At 41.7% G+C, this 19620-nt stretch overlaps 1 protein-coding gene across 10 annotated transcripts in view; it reads right to left on the reverse strand.

The window, feature by feature from the left end:
* The window catches only part of BCAS3 (BCAS3 microtubule associated cell migration factor), a 1590540-nt gene that overhangs the window by 452278 nt on the left and 1118642 nt on the right, over positions 1-19620 (reverse strand). The gene's annotated exons all lie outside the window — the stretch shown is intronic.

Genomic DNA, 19620 nt, shown 5'->3' on the forward strand with positions numbered 1-19620 from the left:
TTTTTGGAGATGTCCTTGGCCTTCATGGTATTGTTTGGCTAATGGTGCATCTTGCTTAATGGTGTTGCAGCCTCTGTGGCCTCTCAGGAAACGTGAGTATATACTGAAAGACCATGTGACATTTAAATTGCACACAGGTGGACTTCCTTTCACTAAGAATGTGACTTATGAAGATAATTGCTTGCACCAGAATTTTTTAGGGGTTTCATCACAAAAGGGATGAATACATGTGCACATACCAATTTTTATTTATTTTATCCCATAAATTTATTTTTGCCTATATTTTTCTCACTTCACTTCAACAATGTAGACTATTTAGTGCTGATGCATCACACACAAATCAGATTAAAAAAAATATTTAAACACAGGTTGTCATTAAAAAAAATACATAAAAAGCAAAGGAGGGTGAATAGTTTTGCAAGCCACTGTATGCAAATTGCATACTTGCGATTTTGTGACCTCACACTCTGACCCCCAGCACTAGAGAATTTTGTCAGCGTGAGAATTCAGCAGTCTGCAGTCACATAGAATGACTGCAGACTCATCCCAAACTTGGATAACCCCTTTATTGCTCCTAATATTAAATAAAAACATAGTAACCCTTAACTTGTGAGATGGCACAACACTTTATTAACATAAGCATGTATCACATAATCTTACAAGTTATGAATTGTTAAATATGTAAGGATCAGAACCAATAACAGCAGAATAATTCATCACTAGAATCACTAGCACTACAGAAATACATAACTAGAAGCCTCATCAGTATAGAAATACAGCATCACAATCCTCATCACTACGGAAATACATCACCAGAACCGCAGTGCAGAAACTCATCATCAGAGCCAACAGCGGTACAGAAATTCATCATCAGAACCATCAGCAGTAGAGAAATATATCCATATAACCCTCATCAGTAGAGAAACACAGCATAAAAACCCTCATCAGTACCCGAATACATCACCAGGACCACCATCAGTACAGGAATACATCACCAAAACCACCATCAGTACATGAATATATCATGAGGACTACCATCCGCACATGAATTCATCACTAGGACAACTGTCAGTACATGAATTCATCACCAGAACAACTATGAGTACATGATACATCAATTGTAATGTCATGTCAGACCCATATTCATTTGTTTCACATGACCCTACAACTTCCAGTATGTCCTTAACAATGGTAAGGAGATACTGGGAGTTGTTGTTATTAGGCAACATCAGACTGCGGACCATACAGGAACCACAGTAATGATGAGAATTAGTCAGCATCACATAAATATTTACATTCAGGTACCTTATAGATGATGTTGTCTCCACTTGAGTCACTCTCTTTCTTTTCTTCATCTTGTCCAGATGCCATGATGACTTTTCACAGCCACAACTCATCTCTACAGACTTCCATATTCTCTGGTCTTGTGCAGCACATCCCACACAATACCCTCCCATAAAAATAGCATTGTCATTATAATGTTCCTGCATAAGAATATCTGCCCTACACTGTGCCCCTGAATAAATACTTACTTGTTATGTTCCCTGTACAAACACTGACCCACACACTGTCCCTCTTATGGTACATGCCCTCCAGACTACCCATGGCTTTTTCATGCCAGGGCCCATCTTCACACTGTCCTCGCACAGTGTCACCCTATATTGGTGCTCCCTCAAACTCCCCCTCCTTGTCATACTGCTGCTGGGACCTCACACTATTCTCCCATGCTGCCCTCTCTCCATACCGTCCACCCCCACACTACCCAGTCTCCGTTTTAAGCCCCTCACATTTTTCTCGTCCCATACTGTCTACTCACTTTTTCCCTCAATAGTCTCCTGACACATCCCTTCACTCCCCATACTGTTTCTGCACTCATCCCCCTCACTTCCCATACTGTCAGCACCAAATCCCTCCCTCACTCCCATACTGTCTCTGTACCCATCCTCCCTCACTCCTCATACTGTGGCCGCATACATTCACCCCCTCGCATAGCACACTGTGTCCACACACATCCCGCTCCTCATACTGTTTCCTCAAATTTCTTCCTCCGTTTGCTCTCCATACTGTGTCCACATGCATTCCCCCTCGCTCTATACTGTGTCCACATACACTCCTCTCACCTTCTCTCCCCATACTGTGTTCTCAAATTCCTTCCACCCTTCCCCTAATTACAATAAATCTGTGGTGTCTTCAGCCCCATTGGAGGACTTACCATACCAAACATCTGCCAACTATGCATCGCCGAGGAGCGACGTCAGAAAAGTGAACACATGACCTAATCACGCTGCTGACGTTCTCCTGATCCAGAAGTGCTGGTGGTTAGGGCTTCAAGTGCACTTGCGCCTGAAAGACGCTAGTACAATTGATCATTGGGAGCCGGCATGCTGCACCTTCTCTAAACTGGCTGTAAGCTTAACAGCCAGCTTCAGAGAATGGTCGACTCACACTATGGGGGAGGCAAAATGCAGCCCCCTTGGGAGACACCTCAGACTGTGCCTGTGTTTGGACTGTGTCCAAAGCAAATGCCCCCGCCTACACCCCCTAAATACGCCCTGGGTATGTGTATATATTCTTCATTTTAGGCAGTTAAAAAAAAATTCTGCAAAGTAAGAATGCCTTCAAAAATAGAAGTGTTTATGGTATATTTTTATCAATTACCAAAAATAGTTAAAAAAGTAAAAAGTAAAAGTAAATGAACAAAATAGAAAACTAAACAAAATCAACATTTGGTGTGACCATCCTTTGCTTTCAAAACAACATCAAAGCACCAACTCTTCGAGGTACAGTTGCACAGAGTTATTTAACGAACTCGGCAGACAGGTAGTTCCAAACATCTTGGATAAATAACCACAGATCTTCAATGGATGTAGTCTTACGCAAATCCTTTTGTATCTTGATGTGATCCCAGACAGCCTTGATGATATTGAGATCAGGGAACTCTGGGAGACCATCACTTGCAGTACTCCATTGTCACGGTTCCTCCCCTCAGTGTGTCTGGGATACAGTCACTGACAGCTCAGCCATCCAGCCTGGTACAGCGCCATGCTGAAACTGTCAGTGATTTGATTGACTGCTCAGTCATGCAGTCTGGTGCAGGGGTGTGCGGAGCTGTCGGTGTGTTGATTGACAGCTCAGCTGTCCAATATGAGACTGGGAGGTGCTGGCTGTGTTCATTATCCCAGGTGATTGCCAGGCTACTTAACTGAGCTGTTTCTCCCAGACGTACATTCAGCTAAGTGTGGATTGTTCTCTCTGTGCCTTGTGTTCTGTATGTTGATCTTTCATTGCCTGACTATGGAACTCGTTCTGAGAATCCATCTGTTTTACCCCTTCTGCTCTGATCCGCTATCCTCCTGGTATTCTGACCTCAGAATGTTACCTGACTATGCTTTTGTCTCTTCCTTCTGTTTATGACTTACCCTCCTGGCTTCTGACCTTGGACTCCTTGACTATCCTGACTCACAGCTTGGCTATGAAAAGTGACTAGTGTCAGCTCCATGTTCTTTATGCTAAAGATTGGTGTTAATGTCATTGGCTGCATATTTGAGCTTGTTATCCTGCTGCAGAATAAGTTTGAAGCCAATCATATGCCTCCCTCATGATACTGCATGATGGATAAGAATCTGTATTTTTCAGCTTTGAGGAACCAAACAATTGACAACTTTGAGGACCATTGACACAGTGAACAGACAAAGAAAGTTAGCACATAAGATAAAAGACACATCATGCTTACTTCCACTTGATATCAGATTTCCAACAGTGCAATTTGCTCAGAAATGGCAGCAACCAATGGCACCCAATAGCTCCCATCTACAGTTCCGTGAAGTTGGGCCATAAGTGGTCTATATCCATCATGAAATACCTTTAGGGAGGTATTTGATTGGCTTCAAATTTATTCTGCAGCACGATAACAACCCAAAAACATACATTAAATGTCATTAAGAACTATCATGATGGTAAAGAACAACAAGGAGGCTTGGGAGCAATGATATGGCCCTGACAGAGCCCTGAATGCAACAAGATTGAGTCTGTGTGTGAATACAAAAAGAGACAGCAGGAATTGCACAAGCCTACATCCACAGAAGATCTGTGGTTAGTTCTCCTAGATGTTTGGAACAACCTTTCTGTGAACTTCCTTTAAAAGCTGTATGCAAGTGTACTTAGAGTAATTTATGCTATTTTGAAGGCCAAAGATGTTCACACCAAAAATTGGTTTAATAGGGATTATCTATAGCTTATGCATTTTGCATCTTGTTAATTCATAAAAGTAAACTAACATTTCTATTTTTAAATCATTCCTACTTTGCCGCATTTTTTCCACTCCTGCCTATTACTGTTAGACAGTACTGTATAAAGTACGGTATTTGATCCCTCGCTGATTCTGTAAGTTTGCCCACTGACAAAGACATGAACAGTCTATAATTTTAAGGGTAGGTTAATTTTAACAATTTTAACATATATATATAAATATACATATACAATTAATGTGTATAAACAGCTCTGGCAAAAATTAAGAGACCACTACAAAATTTTCAGTTTGTCTGATTGTTCTCCTTATAGGTATATTTTTTGAGTAAAATGTAAATTGTTCATTTATTCTATAAACTACTGACAATATGTCTCCTAATTTCCAAGCAATACATTTTGTATTTTTTTTCTGAAAAGGAGAAATGGTCAAAATAAACAAAAAACAAAACAGTGCTTTCAGACCTCAAATAATGCAAATAAAACAAGTTCATAATCATTTAGAAACAACAATACTAATGTTTTAACTCAGGAAGAGTTCAGAAATCAATATTTTGTGGAATAACCATGATTTTTAATCACAGCTTTCATGCGTCTTGGCATGCTTTCCACCAGTTTTTCACACTGCTTCTGGTGCAAAAATTTAAGCAGTTCTTCTTTGTTTGATGGCTTGTGACTATCCATCATCCTCTTGATTATATTCCAGAGGGTTTCAATGGGGTTCAGGTCTGGAGATTGGGCTGCCCAGGACAGAGTTTTGATGTGGTGGTCTCTTAATTTTAGCCTGAGCTGTGTATATATATATATATATATATATATATATATATATATATATATATATATATATATATATATATATATATATATACATACACTGTACACACACTGCTCGAAAAATAAAGGGAACACTAAAATCCCACATCCTAGATATCACTGAATTAAATATTCCAGTTGTAAATCTTTATTCATTACATAGTGGAATGTGTTGAGAACAATAAAACCTTAAAATGATCAACAAAAATAACAAATAATATTCCACGGAGGTCTGGAGTTGGAATGATGCTCAAAATCAAAGTGGAACATGAAGTTACAGGCTGATCCAACTTCAGTGGAAATGCCTCAAGAGAAGGAAATGATGCTCAGTAGTGTGTGGCCTCCATGTGCCTGTATGACCTCTCTACAATGCCTGGGCATGTTCCTGATGAGGTGGCGGATGGTCTTCAGAGGGATCTCCTTCCAGACCTGGAGTAAAGCATCTGCCAACTCCTGGACAGTCTGTGGTGCAACGTGACACTGGTGGATGGTGCGAGACATGATGTCCCAGTGTAATAATTATAGGTGATAACTCAGACACTCTTTGCGTGGAACAAGACAGCTACAGGACACAGTTTTATAAGTGGTAAAGTCTATATTATCACACGGTGATTCAAACAGGTGCAGAGAGAAACTCAAGTTCACAACACTTGGTGCAAATATCAAATGCAGCTCAGCAGTCTACAGGAAAGTTCAGAGGAAAATGCAATCATGCAGAAAGTCTATGAAGCACAATCATTCTTGAGGATACTTGACACGAATAAGTCCTTGCTTAGTCCACAACACAGATATGCTTATAAGGCAGTTCAAATAATATCTTAGCTCAACCAGGGAGATCTGGGTAATAGTCTCAGGTTCTTGCAGAGCAGAAACAGCTTACATGTCCAGCAAATGCAGATGGAAGCAAACACGAGCAGCAGATGAAGGAGGATTACTGGAATTGGTGCATGCAGCAGGAACTCAGAGCAGAGTAGCAGGATAACCCCACAGGTTCACAGGAGCAGGTATATAGCCAGGGAGTGACCAGAGGTCAGGAGCTGGATGCAAGGCAGAATACTCTAGCACAGACTGAAGGCTGGGGTGGAGTTTTATAGCAGGAAGACACAGTGCACATGAGACCAAAGACGCCATCTTGGAAAAGGGCAGTAATGCACAAAAAGGTAATAAAAAATGTTTAGAGTCCTGACACCCAGATGTGTTCAATCGGATTCATGTCTGGGGAACGGGCGGGACAGTCCATAGCTTCAATGCCTTCATCTTGCAGGAACTGCTGACACACTCCAACCACATAAGGTCTGGCATTGTCCTGCATAGGAGGAACCCAGGGCCAACCGCACCAGCATATGGTCTCACAAGGGGTCTGAGGATCTCATCTTGGTACCTAATGGCAGTCAGGCAACCTCTGGCGAGCACATGGAGGGAGGTGCGGCCCTCCAAAGAAACGCCACCCCAGACCATTACTGACCCACTGCCAAACCGGTCACGCTGAATGATGTTGCAGGCAGCAGATTGCTCTCCACGGCGTCTCCAGACTCTGTCACATGTGCTCAGTGTGAACCTGCTTTCATCTGTGAAAAGCACAGGGCACCAGTGGCGAATTTGCCAATCCTGGTGTTCTGTGGCATACGCCAAGCGTCCTGCACGGTGTTGGGCTGTGAGCACAACCCCATCTGTGGACGTTGGGCACTCAGACCATCCTCATGGAGTTGGTTTCTAGCCGTTTGTGCAGACACATGCACATTTGTGGCCTGCTGGAGGTCATTTTGCAGGGCTCTGGCAGTGCTCATCCTGTTCCTCCTTGCACAAAGGCTGAGGTAGCGGTCCTGCTGCTGGGTTGTTGCACTCCTATGGCCCCCTCCACGTCTCCTGGTGTACTGACCTGTCTCCTGGTAGCGCCTCCAGCCTCTGGACACTACATTGACAGACACAGCAAACCTTCTTGCCACAGCTCGCATTGATGTGCCATCCTAGATGAGCTGCAGTACCTGAGCCACTTGTGTGGCTTGTAGAGTCCGTCTCATGCTACCATGAGTGTGAAAGCGCAACCAACATTCAAAAGTGACCAAAATATCAGCCAGAAAGCATTGGTACTGAGATGTGGTCTGTGGTCCCCACCTGCAAAACCACTCCTTTATTGAGTGTGTCTTGATAATTGCCAATAATTTCCATAGATTGTCTATTCCATTTGCACAACAGCATGTGAAATTGATTGTCAAACAGTGTTGCTTCCTAAGCGGACAGTTTGATTTCATAGAAGTTTGATTTACTTGGAGTTATATTCTGTTGTTTAAGTGTTCCCTTTATTTTTTCGAGCAGTATATATATATATATATATATATATATATATATATATATATATATATATATATATATATATATACATAGATATGAATTTATGATAGAAAAAGATATCTGCAATCCTATTTCCAATGCTCACCATTCTTAGGATTATAATAGTCATGATTGTTAATACTGACACATTTAATTATTGGCTTATACATCCCATGCAGTATTGTTTCATTCAATATTCAGTCCATATTCAACGCACATGCTGATGAAATGTTGCAGCATTCTGCTTCCAAACAAACATGGAATCTTTCCTTCAGTGATAAAGGGAGAATACATCTGACATCAAGCTGTGTGCCTGAGGGTTATAATCCACAAGAATGAATATGATACTGATAAACAAGGAGGAAAAAAATGTGAATACCGATAAATTCAAGTCTTCCGCCTCGGAAACTCCTCACTTATTTGATTAAGTTAGGTGAAAAACTGAGCAGTCACGCTTGTAGCTTTTCTTCCTTTTCCTTACCCTCCTCTCTTTTTATTTCTAATGTGAATCGGAAGTCTATGTGGAGCAGTCTGGCTAGCCCCAGTCTAACCTCCCCATCTGGAAGGAAACTAACCAGCCTTGGGGCTACTTCCAACCCTTCCCAGCTGTTTGGTTTTGGGTTTTTTGTTTTTGCGGGCTTGAGAAAGCATATTTATATAAATGATTGCCATATCCTCTGCCAGCTGTTGACCCTGTTCTTGTCCCTGGTTGGGGCATGTTTTTCATTTTTAGCAGCCACAGACTGGAGCTGACCCTCACTGGACTGACACGCTATGCAGACAACTATATGTGTTTGTGCAGTGACACTTAGTACAAAGGATACACAGTGCAAAGCAAAGGACCGGTGTTTCCCTTTGGGCTAATGTCACAAAATTGAGAACAGAGAATCAGAGAGAAAACTGAATCAGTTTGGAATCTGACAGACTTATGCTTTTGTACTTAAAAAAAGCTTTAATGGTTATTACTCTTATTACAGACAATTAATTACACGATGCAGCTTTTTTTGTTGTTGCAGCCGTAGCGTAGCAATATAATGTTTAGGTCTGTATCACTATGCATTATTTATTATGACACTATTAGGTAAGGGAGTCTGCTAGCACAATTTCAGACTCATTAATGAGTCAGGGCATTTGCTGAATTGTCAGATCTAGAGATCGCAGGCAGTTTAACTATATTATACTGGTACCAAAGCTGTCTGGTACTATTAGATTTTTTATTTTTTTTTCCTAAGTGCTTTATCCAGTATTGCCAACTCAAGTGTCTGCAAAATATTAGAATTTGCGGTATAGACTTATAACTCAATTAACAGTGTATAGTCACTTTAAAGTACATGAGTTGATTTTATTTTTGATATTCTCTAGGACAACAGGGCCTGGGGTACTGTGCTAAATGCTGTCCCACTTGTAAGGTGCATTTGTACTGCACAATTGTCGTGAATGGGCATTCGTAGGGATGATATTTTTATATTCTAAACAGGCTGCAAAATGCTTGTTCGTCAGGTGAAGTGATCATTCAGTTGCACAAAGGTCATCGTTGTTGGCAGCACATCGCCCTGTGCAAACAGGACCATTGTGCTGAAAACAATGGTAGCCAGTGGCATAACAATCGCAATCACAGAGGTCATGACCAGGCCCTTGCAGGTGGGGGGCCCGCCGACACCAGCGCCAACTTCAACTGGACGTATGTCTTCTGACGCACGTTCAGCTAAAGTGTATTGCGGCACAGAGACTCGTCGGGTCCAAGTGCTGCAACACATGCTGCCCGCCAATCAGAGGCCAGCAGCAGACGTCGACATGCTTGTGACAGTGGGTGATTACAGAAAAGTGAAGTCATACGCTCCCGTCACTTCCATTTTGAAGTCCGCTACCAGCTTTAGAAGAGGACGTTGTGCGGCAGGGGAGCGGGGAAAGATGAGTACAGGGATATATATATATATATATATATATAAAGTACAATAGAAAGAAAAAAATGAGCGGCACAGTCCCATCTATTGAAAAAACAGGCAATCACTTCTGTGGAGAAACCCAGATTGGGAACCCCTTAATGCAAAAACTAGTGCGACCACGGTGCTCCTCATTGGAAAACAAAGTCTATGTGAGAATGCTGAGAATGAAATGAAGCAGAGAGGGCACTCACCGGTCTTCTTTTAAAAACACTTCTTTATTAGAAACTAGACATCCAGAGTAAAGGCAGCGGCCGGGGGAGAGAGAAGGAGCAGGGGTGGACGACGGCCGTTTCGTGCTTGTCCTGCGCTTCTACGGGTCGATTAGTGTTCAGGACCGGCAGCAGTATATAGTGTGCCAGACTGGACACCTCCCACCGCTCAATCCCTCCCACCAACCGGAAACTACACCAAGCACATTATAAAAAACTTAAAAAGACAATTTAAAAACAAATAGTATCGGAGTACAAGCATTTACAGGAAGTGCATTACAAAAAGGCATTAGTATAATACACAGTAGAATTTCAAAACCGCCGCGCTCAGCGGCGAACCAATCCTTTTAATTTTATAGAGCAGACACTCCTACGCCACCTATAGAAAAATGGACATATCGACCCTGTCGTTAAAGCCAAGCGGACCCATGGCGCCACTGCGCAGGATCCACCTGGCCTCACACCTCAGGAGCAGATTGTCCAGATCGCCACCCTGAATGGGCAAGACCACCTTCTCAATACCAGCAAAGGTAAGGCACTCAGTCCTACCTCCATGTTTCTCCCTCATATGATTGATCAATCGCGGGACTCCCTTCCCGGACACCACAGACTTACAATGCTCCCGAAATCGAATATACATCGGCCGAATGGTTTTGCCGATGTAAAAGTACCTACAAGGGCAAAAAACAATATATACCACATGATCGGTCTTACATGTGATAAAATCTTTAACCACATGACTTATGGATCCTATCTGAAGGCATCGATCTAAGAGATGTTGCTGACAACATGGGCAGTGGCCGCACCTGAAATTCCCTTTGAGAGATCCTCCTAATAGCCAATTATTACTCGGCTTAACCACCCGATTTTTTACTATTTTGTCTTGCAATCTGACACTCCTCCTGTTGGCTATAAGGGGGCCTCTGGCAGCTATTTCAATTAAATCCTTATCTCTCTCTAACAGGTGCCAATTCTTTTTGACTGCCAATCTGATTTGTTGGTCCATGTTACTGAATTTGAAACAAAAGTTGAATCTCCTGTTAATCTCCTTTTTATGTATTTGGTGTGGGGGCAGCTTTTTATCAGTCTTTGTTGCTGCCCTCTCATTTATAACTCTCGCTAGGGCTGGTGATAAAACACTCTCCGGGTATCCTCTGTTCCTGAATCTTATTCTCGTTTCCTCTACTTGACGAGTAAAACCTTCTTCCGTATTATTTACTCTACTAGTCCTCAGAAATTGGCTATATGGCACTGCTCGTTTTGTGTGTGGGGGGTGATAACTGTTGTAATGCATAAGTGTGTTCACTGCCACCGGTTTACGGAAAAGGGAAGTACATACCCTGCCATCTGTGACTTCTACCAAAACGTCTAAAAACTCCAACCGTTCACCCCCAAAGACCGAAGTGAAGGTCATGTTGAGATCATTTATACCATTTAGATATGCCACGAAATTATCAAATGTTCCCTTAGGGCCATCCCAAATTATTACAATATCATCGACATATCTCCGAAAATATTTGATATGTCGTAGGAATGTGTTGTCATTGGAGTATACATATTTTTCCTCCAGAAAACCAAGGAACAAATTCGCGAAGGTGCATGCTACCGGGGTCCCCATCGCCGTGCCCTCCTGCTGTAAATACCAATTATCAAGAAAAGTGAAAACGTTGTGGGTCAAAATAAATTTTAGTCCTTCACAAACAAAATTAATAAAATTATCACTTTTATCAGTTGTTTTCAAAATAGCGTTAATCCGGGGGATTTGTCATGGATTTGTGCACTTTGGGGATGTAGTACCAGTGCGGTCTGGTGGGGAACCCCGGTAGCAAGCTCTCTGCTTTCTTCTGCGAAATTGTGCCTAGTTCCACATACCTCCTTAAAAAGGATCTTAATTCCTCTTTACATTTCTGCACAGGATTCTTGGGAAGCAATCTATACACCGTTTTATCGGTTAATTGTCTCAAAGCCTCACTAATGTAATCAGTCTTGGGCAAAAGGACAATTTTTCCCCCTTTATCGGCAGCCCTGATTACGGTATCCTCCCAAGTTATAATCTCCTTTAATGCCCTTTGCTCTTTGGATGTGATGTTATTGGTGGCTTTATGGTATACCAATGCCTCAACGTCCTTTATCACTTGTGCCTCAAATAAATCGATCATATTACCTGGGGATGTAACTGGCATAAATCTCGATGCAACTCCTCCCTTGAAAGGTGCTGTATCAATCACATTTTCACTGACAGTTTCATTAGATTCATTTACACAACTTAACAATAATTCTGGTACTACATCCCCAAAGTGCACAAATCCATGACAAATCCCCCGGGACGCCCCATAGTATCTGGGATAGGTTCGCTCACGGAGCCACTATCCCAGTACTTGGATTGGTTGCTACGCCCCATGCTGAATAATATTCCGTCGTATCTCAAAGATACCAATTCGTTTTTGGATAGTTTGCGAGAATTTGATTGGCAGGATGGTTTTGCTTTGGCATCAATTGATGTCGAAAGCCTATATACCAGGATCCCCCAAACAGCTGGGGTTAATACCATTAACGCTATTTTGAAAACAACTGATAAAAGTGATAATTTTATTAATTTTGTTTGTGAAGGACTAAAATTTATTTTGACCCACAACGTTTTCACTTTTCTTGATAATTGGTATTTACAGCAGGAGGGCACGGCGATGGGGACCCCGGTAGCATGCACCTTCGCGAATTTGTTCCTTGGTTTTCTGGAGGAAAAATATGTATACTCCAATGACAACACATTCCTACGACATATCAAATTTTTTCGGAGATATGTCGATGATATTGTAATAATTTGGGATGGCCCTAAGGGAACATTTGATAATTTCGTGGCATATCTAAATGGTATAAATGATCTCAACATGACCTTCACTTCGGTCTTTGGGGGTGAACGGTTGGAGTTTTTAGACGTTTTGGTAGAAGTCACAGATGGCAGGGTATGTACTTCCCTTTTCCGTAAACCGGTGGCAGTGAACACACTTATGCATTACAACAGTTATCACCCCCCACACACAAAACGAGCAGTGCCATATAGCCAATTTCTGAGGACTAGTAGAGTAAATAATACGGAAGAAGGTTTTACTCGTCAAGTAGAGGAAACGAGAATAAGATTCAGGAACAGAGGATACCCGGAGAGTGTTTTATCACCAGCCCTAGCGAGAGTTATAAATGAGAGGGCAGCAACAAAGACTGATAAAAAGCTGCCCCCACACCAAATACATAAAAAGGAGATTAACAGGAGATTCAACTTTTGTTTCAAATTCAGTAACATGGACCAACAAATCAGATTGGCAGTCAAAAAGAATTGGCACCTGTTAGAGAGAGATAAGGATTTAATTGAAATAGCTGCCAGAGGCCCCCTTATAGCCAACAGGAGGAGTGTCAGATTGCGAGACAAAATAGTAAAAAATCGGGTGGTTAAGCCGAGTAATAATTGGCTATTAGGAGGATCTCTCAAAGGGAATTTCAGGTGCGGCCACTGCCCATGTTGTCAGCAACATCTCTTAGATCGATGCCTTCAGATAGGATCCATAAGTCATGTGGTTAAAGATTTTATCACATGTAAGACCGATCATGTGGTATATATTGTTTTTTGCCCTTGTAGGTGCTTTTACATCGGCAAAACCATTCGGCCGATGTATATTCGATTTCGGGAGCATTGTAAGTCTGTGGTGTCCGGGAAGGGAGTCCCGCGATTGATCAATCATATGAGGGAGAAACATGGAGGTAGGACTGAGTGCCTTACCTTTGCTGGTATTGAGAAGGTGGTCTTGCCCATTCAGGGTGGCGATCTGGACAATCTGCTCCTGAGGTGTGAGGCCAGGTGGATCCTGCGCAGTGGCGCCATGGGTCCGCTTGGCTTTAACGACAGGGTCGATATGTCCATTTTTCTATAGGTGGCGTAGGAGTGTCTGCTCTATAAAATTAAAAGGATTGGTTCGCCGCTGAGCGCGGCGGTTTTGAAATTCTACTGTGTATTATACTAATGCCTTTTTGTAATGCACTTCCTGTAAATGCTTGTACTCCGATACTATTTGTTTTTAAATTGTCTTTTTAAGTTTTTTATAATGTGCTTGGTGTAGTTTCCGGTTGGTGGGAGGGATTGAGCGGTGGGAGGTGTCCAGTCTGGCACACTATATACTGCTGCCGGTCCTGAACACTAATCGACCCGTAGAAGCGCAGGACAAGCGCGAAACGGCCGTCGTCCACCCCTGCTCCTTCTCTCTCCCCCGGCCGCTGCCTTTACTCTGGATGTCTAGTTTCTAATAAAGAAGTGTTTTTAAAAGAAGACCGGTGAGTGCCCTCTCTGCTTCATTTCATTCTCAGCATATATATATATATACATATATACCAAAATGGGGACATATATGCCACGTAGGTTCAGGATGGGGAACATATATACCAGGATGGGGCCCGTGATAAAGGACATATATACCAGGATAGGGATATATACCAGAATAAAAGGCATACAGTTGTGTGAAAAAGTGTTTGCCCCTTCCTGATTTCCTATTCTTTTGCATGTTTAAATGTTTCAGATCACCAAACAAATTTAAATATTAGACAAAGATAACACACAATGCAGTCTTTAAATGAAGGTCTCTATTATTAAGGGGAAAAGAAATCCAAACCTACAGCACCCTGTGTAAAAAAGTTATTGCCCCCTATACCTAATAACTGTATATACCAGGATGAGGGATATATGCCAGAATGGGACCCAGGATAAGGGACATATACATCAGGATGGGGAACATATATACCAGGATGTGCCCAGGATTGGGGACATATAAACAAAAGGATTAGCCCAGGCTGGGGAACATACAGTATATACCAGGATGGGCACATGATGAGGAACATACATGCCAGGATGGGAAACATATATACCAGGATGGAGATCATATATTACAAGATGTAGGTCATATATACCAGGATCGGCCCTGGATGTGGGACATTACTACATAATGGGGGAGGAGCAATGTATACGTCTAATGCTACATTACAAGAGCCCGTACTTCTGACCAACATGTGTGGGTGAGAGGTAAAAATTTTGCACCAGGTCCCATTGGACTCTAGTTACGCTACTGATGGCAGCTTACACAGACTGAAATCTATTACAGACCATTCAATGTGCAACATTTTGTTAGTCAGGGTTGTTTAGCTCTGCAGATTGCGAAGTGTAAATGGAAACTAACTACTAGTTTAGGGATATTTGTTCCATAAACAGCACCACCATTGTCTACAGGCTGTGTCTGGTATTGCAGCATTGCATTCTCAGCTTCCTTACCTGACTAGAAGCCAAACTCACTCTTCCAGTTCCCATGAATACTTTCATAGCATTTCCGATGCTGGACAGTTTAGACAATACAACTTAAAGTATACTTGTCCTTTTATACCTTTCACACAAATGCTACAGAAAAACATATTCCTGCTGCACGCATTCCTCATCAGTTAACATTTTTTTGATGCACATACTGAGCCAGTCCAATATGTCTAGGAACTGTCCTAATTCTCATGCCATCCACTTTTGGAGTGGCCAATTCTCCTTCACCAGCACTCTTGTAGCACTATAAATGCTAGAACTTCCTTTTCTTTACTTCCCAGCATGCATAGTAACTTTGTTAAATGGCTTGCCCACCCAACAATGATAACTAGCCTCTCTTTTATGTGTAAAGCAGTGTGACAGGAGAACAGGGCAAGTAGACCCACCGCACTTCCTGTAATCTGTTTTGGTGTCTGTACTAAATAAAAAAATAATCTTTATTTTTATATAGCGCTAACATTTTCCGCAGCGCTGTACAGTTTGCACACATTATCATCACTGTCCCCGCCAATAACTTTTCATAATACACAATTCCACCAGCTTTGGAGGTAGAAGTGGGCCCCATTACCTCTTGGGCGCCTATGCCGCCACACAGGTAGCACCAATGATACATCCATCCCTGCAGAGTACCCAAGAATTAAAAAAAATAGATATAAGTCCCTGTAAAGCATTAAACAACTATAACTATATAGAAGATGTAACAATTTAATTAATATTAGAGAAGAACAATAAATGTGTAAATGTATGCTTTTTGCTTGTGGGCTGAGTGAGATGGTTTGCGGCCTCATCATGGGTCTTAACCTGTAAATCTTAATACTTTTTTATGCTTTTGTGTGTATCTGACTCCTATTTTTGTTTTGCATCCTGTGAATAAAACGTATTAATATGTTCGGATATGTAACAATTCGATTTGCGCTGCCTTGATCTCCTATCTAGTTCAGGCCTCCATGGCAGCCAGTCTTTCCTTTTGGGCCTGGCATCCTCAGCCCTGGGCGACTCTGGCACTTACTAGGCCCCCTGCAGAGGACCAGACTGTATGCTGGACCAGGATAGTGTGAATCAAATTACTCTTCTCTACTTAATATATATTTTATGGAAACCTGCTGTAAGTTAAACCTAAAATACAACATTAAGGCATTAAGTTATTTTTTTACTATTATTATTATTATGTGATTATAAAAAGTGTATTAAATAAAGGTCACGTGATATTTTGATTTATACGTTATAAAAAAAAAACAACATTGACAAGTGTATATATATATAAGTGTATATAGTATATAAACTAGGTAAATAGGTAAAGGAGGATGTGTCAAAATGTTTTAGCCACTAAGTCCCCAACAACATGTGAATCCAGGAGGTCCACTGTACCACTCTGGGCTGAGTAAGATAGCTGATATAATTGAAAGAGCATCTTTCATGGTCAGTGACACCTTAGTGTACAGATGAAATGGAACAGAGACAATGAACTGTAGCCCTCTGCAATCTCCAGAAGCATCAGTGCCTCCAATGATAGTAAGTTAAGATGGCATGTGTGTTCTGTTTGGGATGCAGAAGAGTCTTCTTTATTCTCAATGCACTGATTTAATTAAAAATAAATTTACTGTTAACGCTTAAAGTGGTGCCAAAATTATCCAAACAGAAGGTTTATGATCATTAATAATTAATTTGCAGTCACAAATTCACAGATTGCAGCTAAATCTTTATTAATTAATAGCTCTCTTTGCATAGGTGAAAGTGAGGCAACGGCAGGCCAAAAATTAAGCTTTTTCCCACTTTTTAACAAGTTGTTGGAATAGCTATTCAAAATGTCTACCTTTGAAGCATTTTATCGATACATGACAAATAAAGGGTTACTCCACTTTGCAGAATATTATAGGAAACTAGCTGTACTACCCGGCTTCGCCCGGGTTAATGACTGCTGTTAGCAAAATAGAATGTGTTAACAAAAATTTATTCTGCACACAAAAACCACAAAACAAATAGATAGAAATGTAATTATTAAAAGGCAAAAACTAAGCAAATAGAAGCATTTCACAACATATATTAGCTTTGTTATACTGAGAATGTCTTTGTTGCCTATATTAACCAATCAGAGCTCAGGTTAATTAACTGTAGCAAAATAGAAGCTGAGCTGTGATTGGTTGCTATTGGCAGCCTGATAAATCCCCAGCCAACAGGAAGCCCTCCCCCCTGGCAGTATATATTAGCTCACACATACACATAATAGACAGGTCATGTGACTGACAGCTGCCGTATTTCCTATATGGTACATTTGTTGCTCTTGTAGTTTGCTTATTAATCAGATTTTTATTTTTGAAGGACAATACCAGACTTGTGTGTGTTTTAGGGCGAGTTTTATGTGTCAAGTTGTGTGTGTTGAGTTGCGTGTGGCGACATGCATGTAGCGACTTTTGTGAGATGAGTTTTGTGTGGCGACATGCGTGTAGCAACATTTTGTGTGTTGAGTTGCATGTGACAGGTTAGTGTAGCAAGTTGTGTGCAGCAAGATTTGTGCATGGCGAGTTTTGCGCGTGGCGAGTTTTATGTGTGGTGCATTTTGAGTATGTGCAAGTTTTGTGTGAGGCAACTTTTGCATGTGGTGCAACTTTTGTACATGTGGCAATTTTTCTGTGTGTGCAAGTTTTGCATGAGGTGAGTTTTCCATGAGGTGAGTTTTGCACGTGTGGCGAGTTTTGCGTGAGCCTAGTTTTGCATATGGCGAGTTTTGCATGTAGCGAGTTTTGAGTGGTGACTTTTGTGTTTCGACTTTTATGTGGCGAGGTTGGTGTGTGTGTGTGGTGAAATGTGTGCTGAGGGTGGTATATGTGTTCAAGCACGTGGTAGTGTGTGGCGCATTTTGTGTTTGTGTTCATATCCCCGTGTGTGGTGAGTATCCCATGTCGGGGCCCCACCTTAGCAACTGTACGGTATATACTCTTTGTCGCCATCGCTCTCATTCTTTAAGTCCTCATTGTTCACATCTGGCAGCTGTCAATTTTCCTCCAACACTTTTCCCTTCACTTTTTCCCCATTATGTAGATAGGAGCAAAATTGTTTGGTGAATTGGAACGCGCGGGGTTAAAATTTCACCTCACAACATAGCCTATGACGCTCTCGGGGTCCAGACGTGTGACTGTGCAAAATTTTGTGGCTGTAGCTGCGACGGTACAGATGCCAATCCCGGACATACACACATACATACATACACACATTCAGCTTTATATATTAGATATACCTGTATGTAATCTCCTGTATATAGTATATACCTGTGTGTCATCTCACCTATATATAGTATATATCTGTGTGTCATCTCCTGTATATAGTATATACCTGTATGTCATCTCCTCCTATACATAGCATATACCTGTGTCATCTCCTCCTGTATATACTATATACCTGTAGGTAATCTGCTCCTGTATATAGTATATACCTGTGTGTCATCTCCTCCTGTATATAGTATATACCTGTATGTCATCTCCTCCTGTATGTAGTATGTACCTGTATGTCATCTCCTCCTCTATATAGTATATACCTGTGTGTCATCTCTCCTGTATATAGTATATATCTGTGTGTCATCTCCTCCTGTATATAGTATATACCTGTGTGTCATCTCCCCTGTAAATAGTATATACCTGTGTGTCATCTCCTGTATATAGTATATAGCTGTATGTCATCTCCTCCTGTATTAGCCCTCGTTCACACGTTATTTGGTCAGTATTTTTACCTCAGTATTTGTAAGCTAAAATGGCAGCCTGATAAATCCCCAGCCAACAGTAAGCCCACCCCCTGGCAGTATATATTAGCTCACACATACACATAATAGACTGGTCATGTGACTGACAGCTGCCGGATTCCTATATGGTACATTTGTTGCTCTTGTAGTTTGTCTGCTTATTAATCAGATTTTTATTTTTGAAGGATACCAGACTTGTGTGTGTTTTAGGGCGAGTTTCGTGTGTCAAGTTGTGTGTGTTGAGTTGCGTGTGGCGACATGCATGTAGGGACTTTTGTGAGATGAGTTTTGTGTGGCGACATGCGTGTAGCAACTTTTTGTGTGTCGAGTTGCATGTGACAGGTTAGTGTAGCAAGTTGTGTGCAGCAAGTTTTGCGCATGGCGAGTTTTGCGCGTGGCGAGTTTTATGTGTGGTGCCTTTTGAGTATGTGCAAGTTTTGTGTGAGGCAACTTTTGCATGTGTTGCAACTTTTGTGCATGTGGCAATTTTTCTGCGTGTGGCAATTTTTCTGCGTGTGCAAGTTTTGCGTGTGGCGAGTTTTGCACGTGTGGCGAGTTTTGCATGTGGAGAGTTTTGCGCGTGGCGAGTTTTGAGCGGCGACTTTTGTGTTTCTACTTTTATGTGGCGAGGTTGGTGTATGTGTGGTGAAATGTGCACTGAGGGTGGTATATGTGTTCGAGCACGTGGTAGTGTGTGGCGCATTTTGTGTGTGTGTTCATATCCCCGTGGTGGTGTGATTATCCCATGTTGGGGCCCCACCTTAGCAACTGTACAGTATATACTCTTTGGTGCCATCGCTGTCATTCTTTAAGTCCCCCTTGTTCACATCTGGCAGCTGTTAATTTGCCTCCAACACTTTTCCTTTCATTTTTTCCCCATTATGTAGATAGGGGCAAAATTGTTTGGTGAATTGGAAAGCGCGGGGTTAAAATTTCACCTCACAATATAGCTTTGACGCTCTCAGGGTCCAGACGTGTGACTGTGCAAAATTTTGTGCC

The sequence above is a fragment of the Ranitomeya variabilis genome, chromosome 3 (assembly GCF_051348905.1).
Source record: "Ranitomeya variabilis isolate aRanVar5 chromosome 3, aRanVar5.hap1, whole genome shotgun sequence".
Classification (NCBI taxonomy): Eukaryota; Metazoa; Chordata; class Amphibia; order Anura; family Dendrobatidae; genus Ranitomeya; species Ranitomeya variabilis.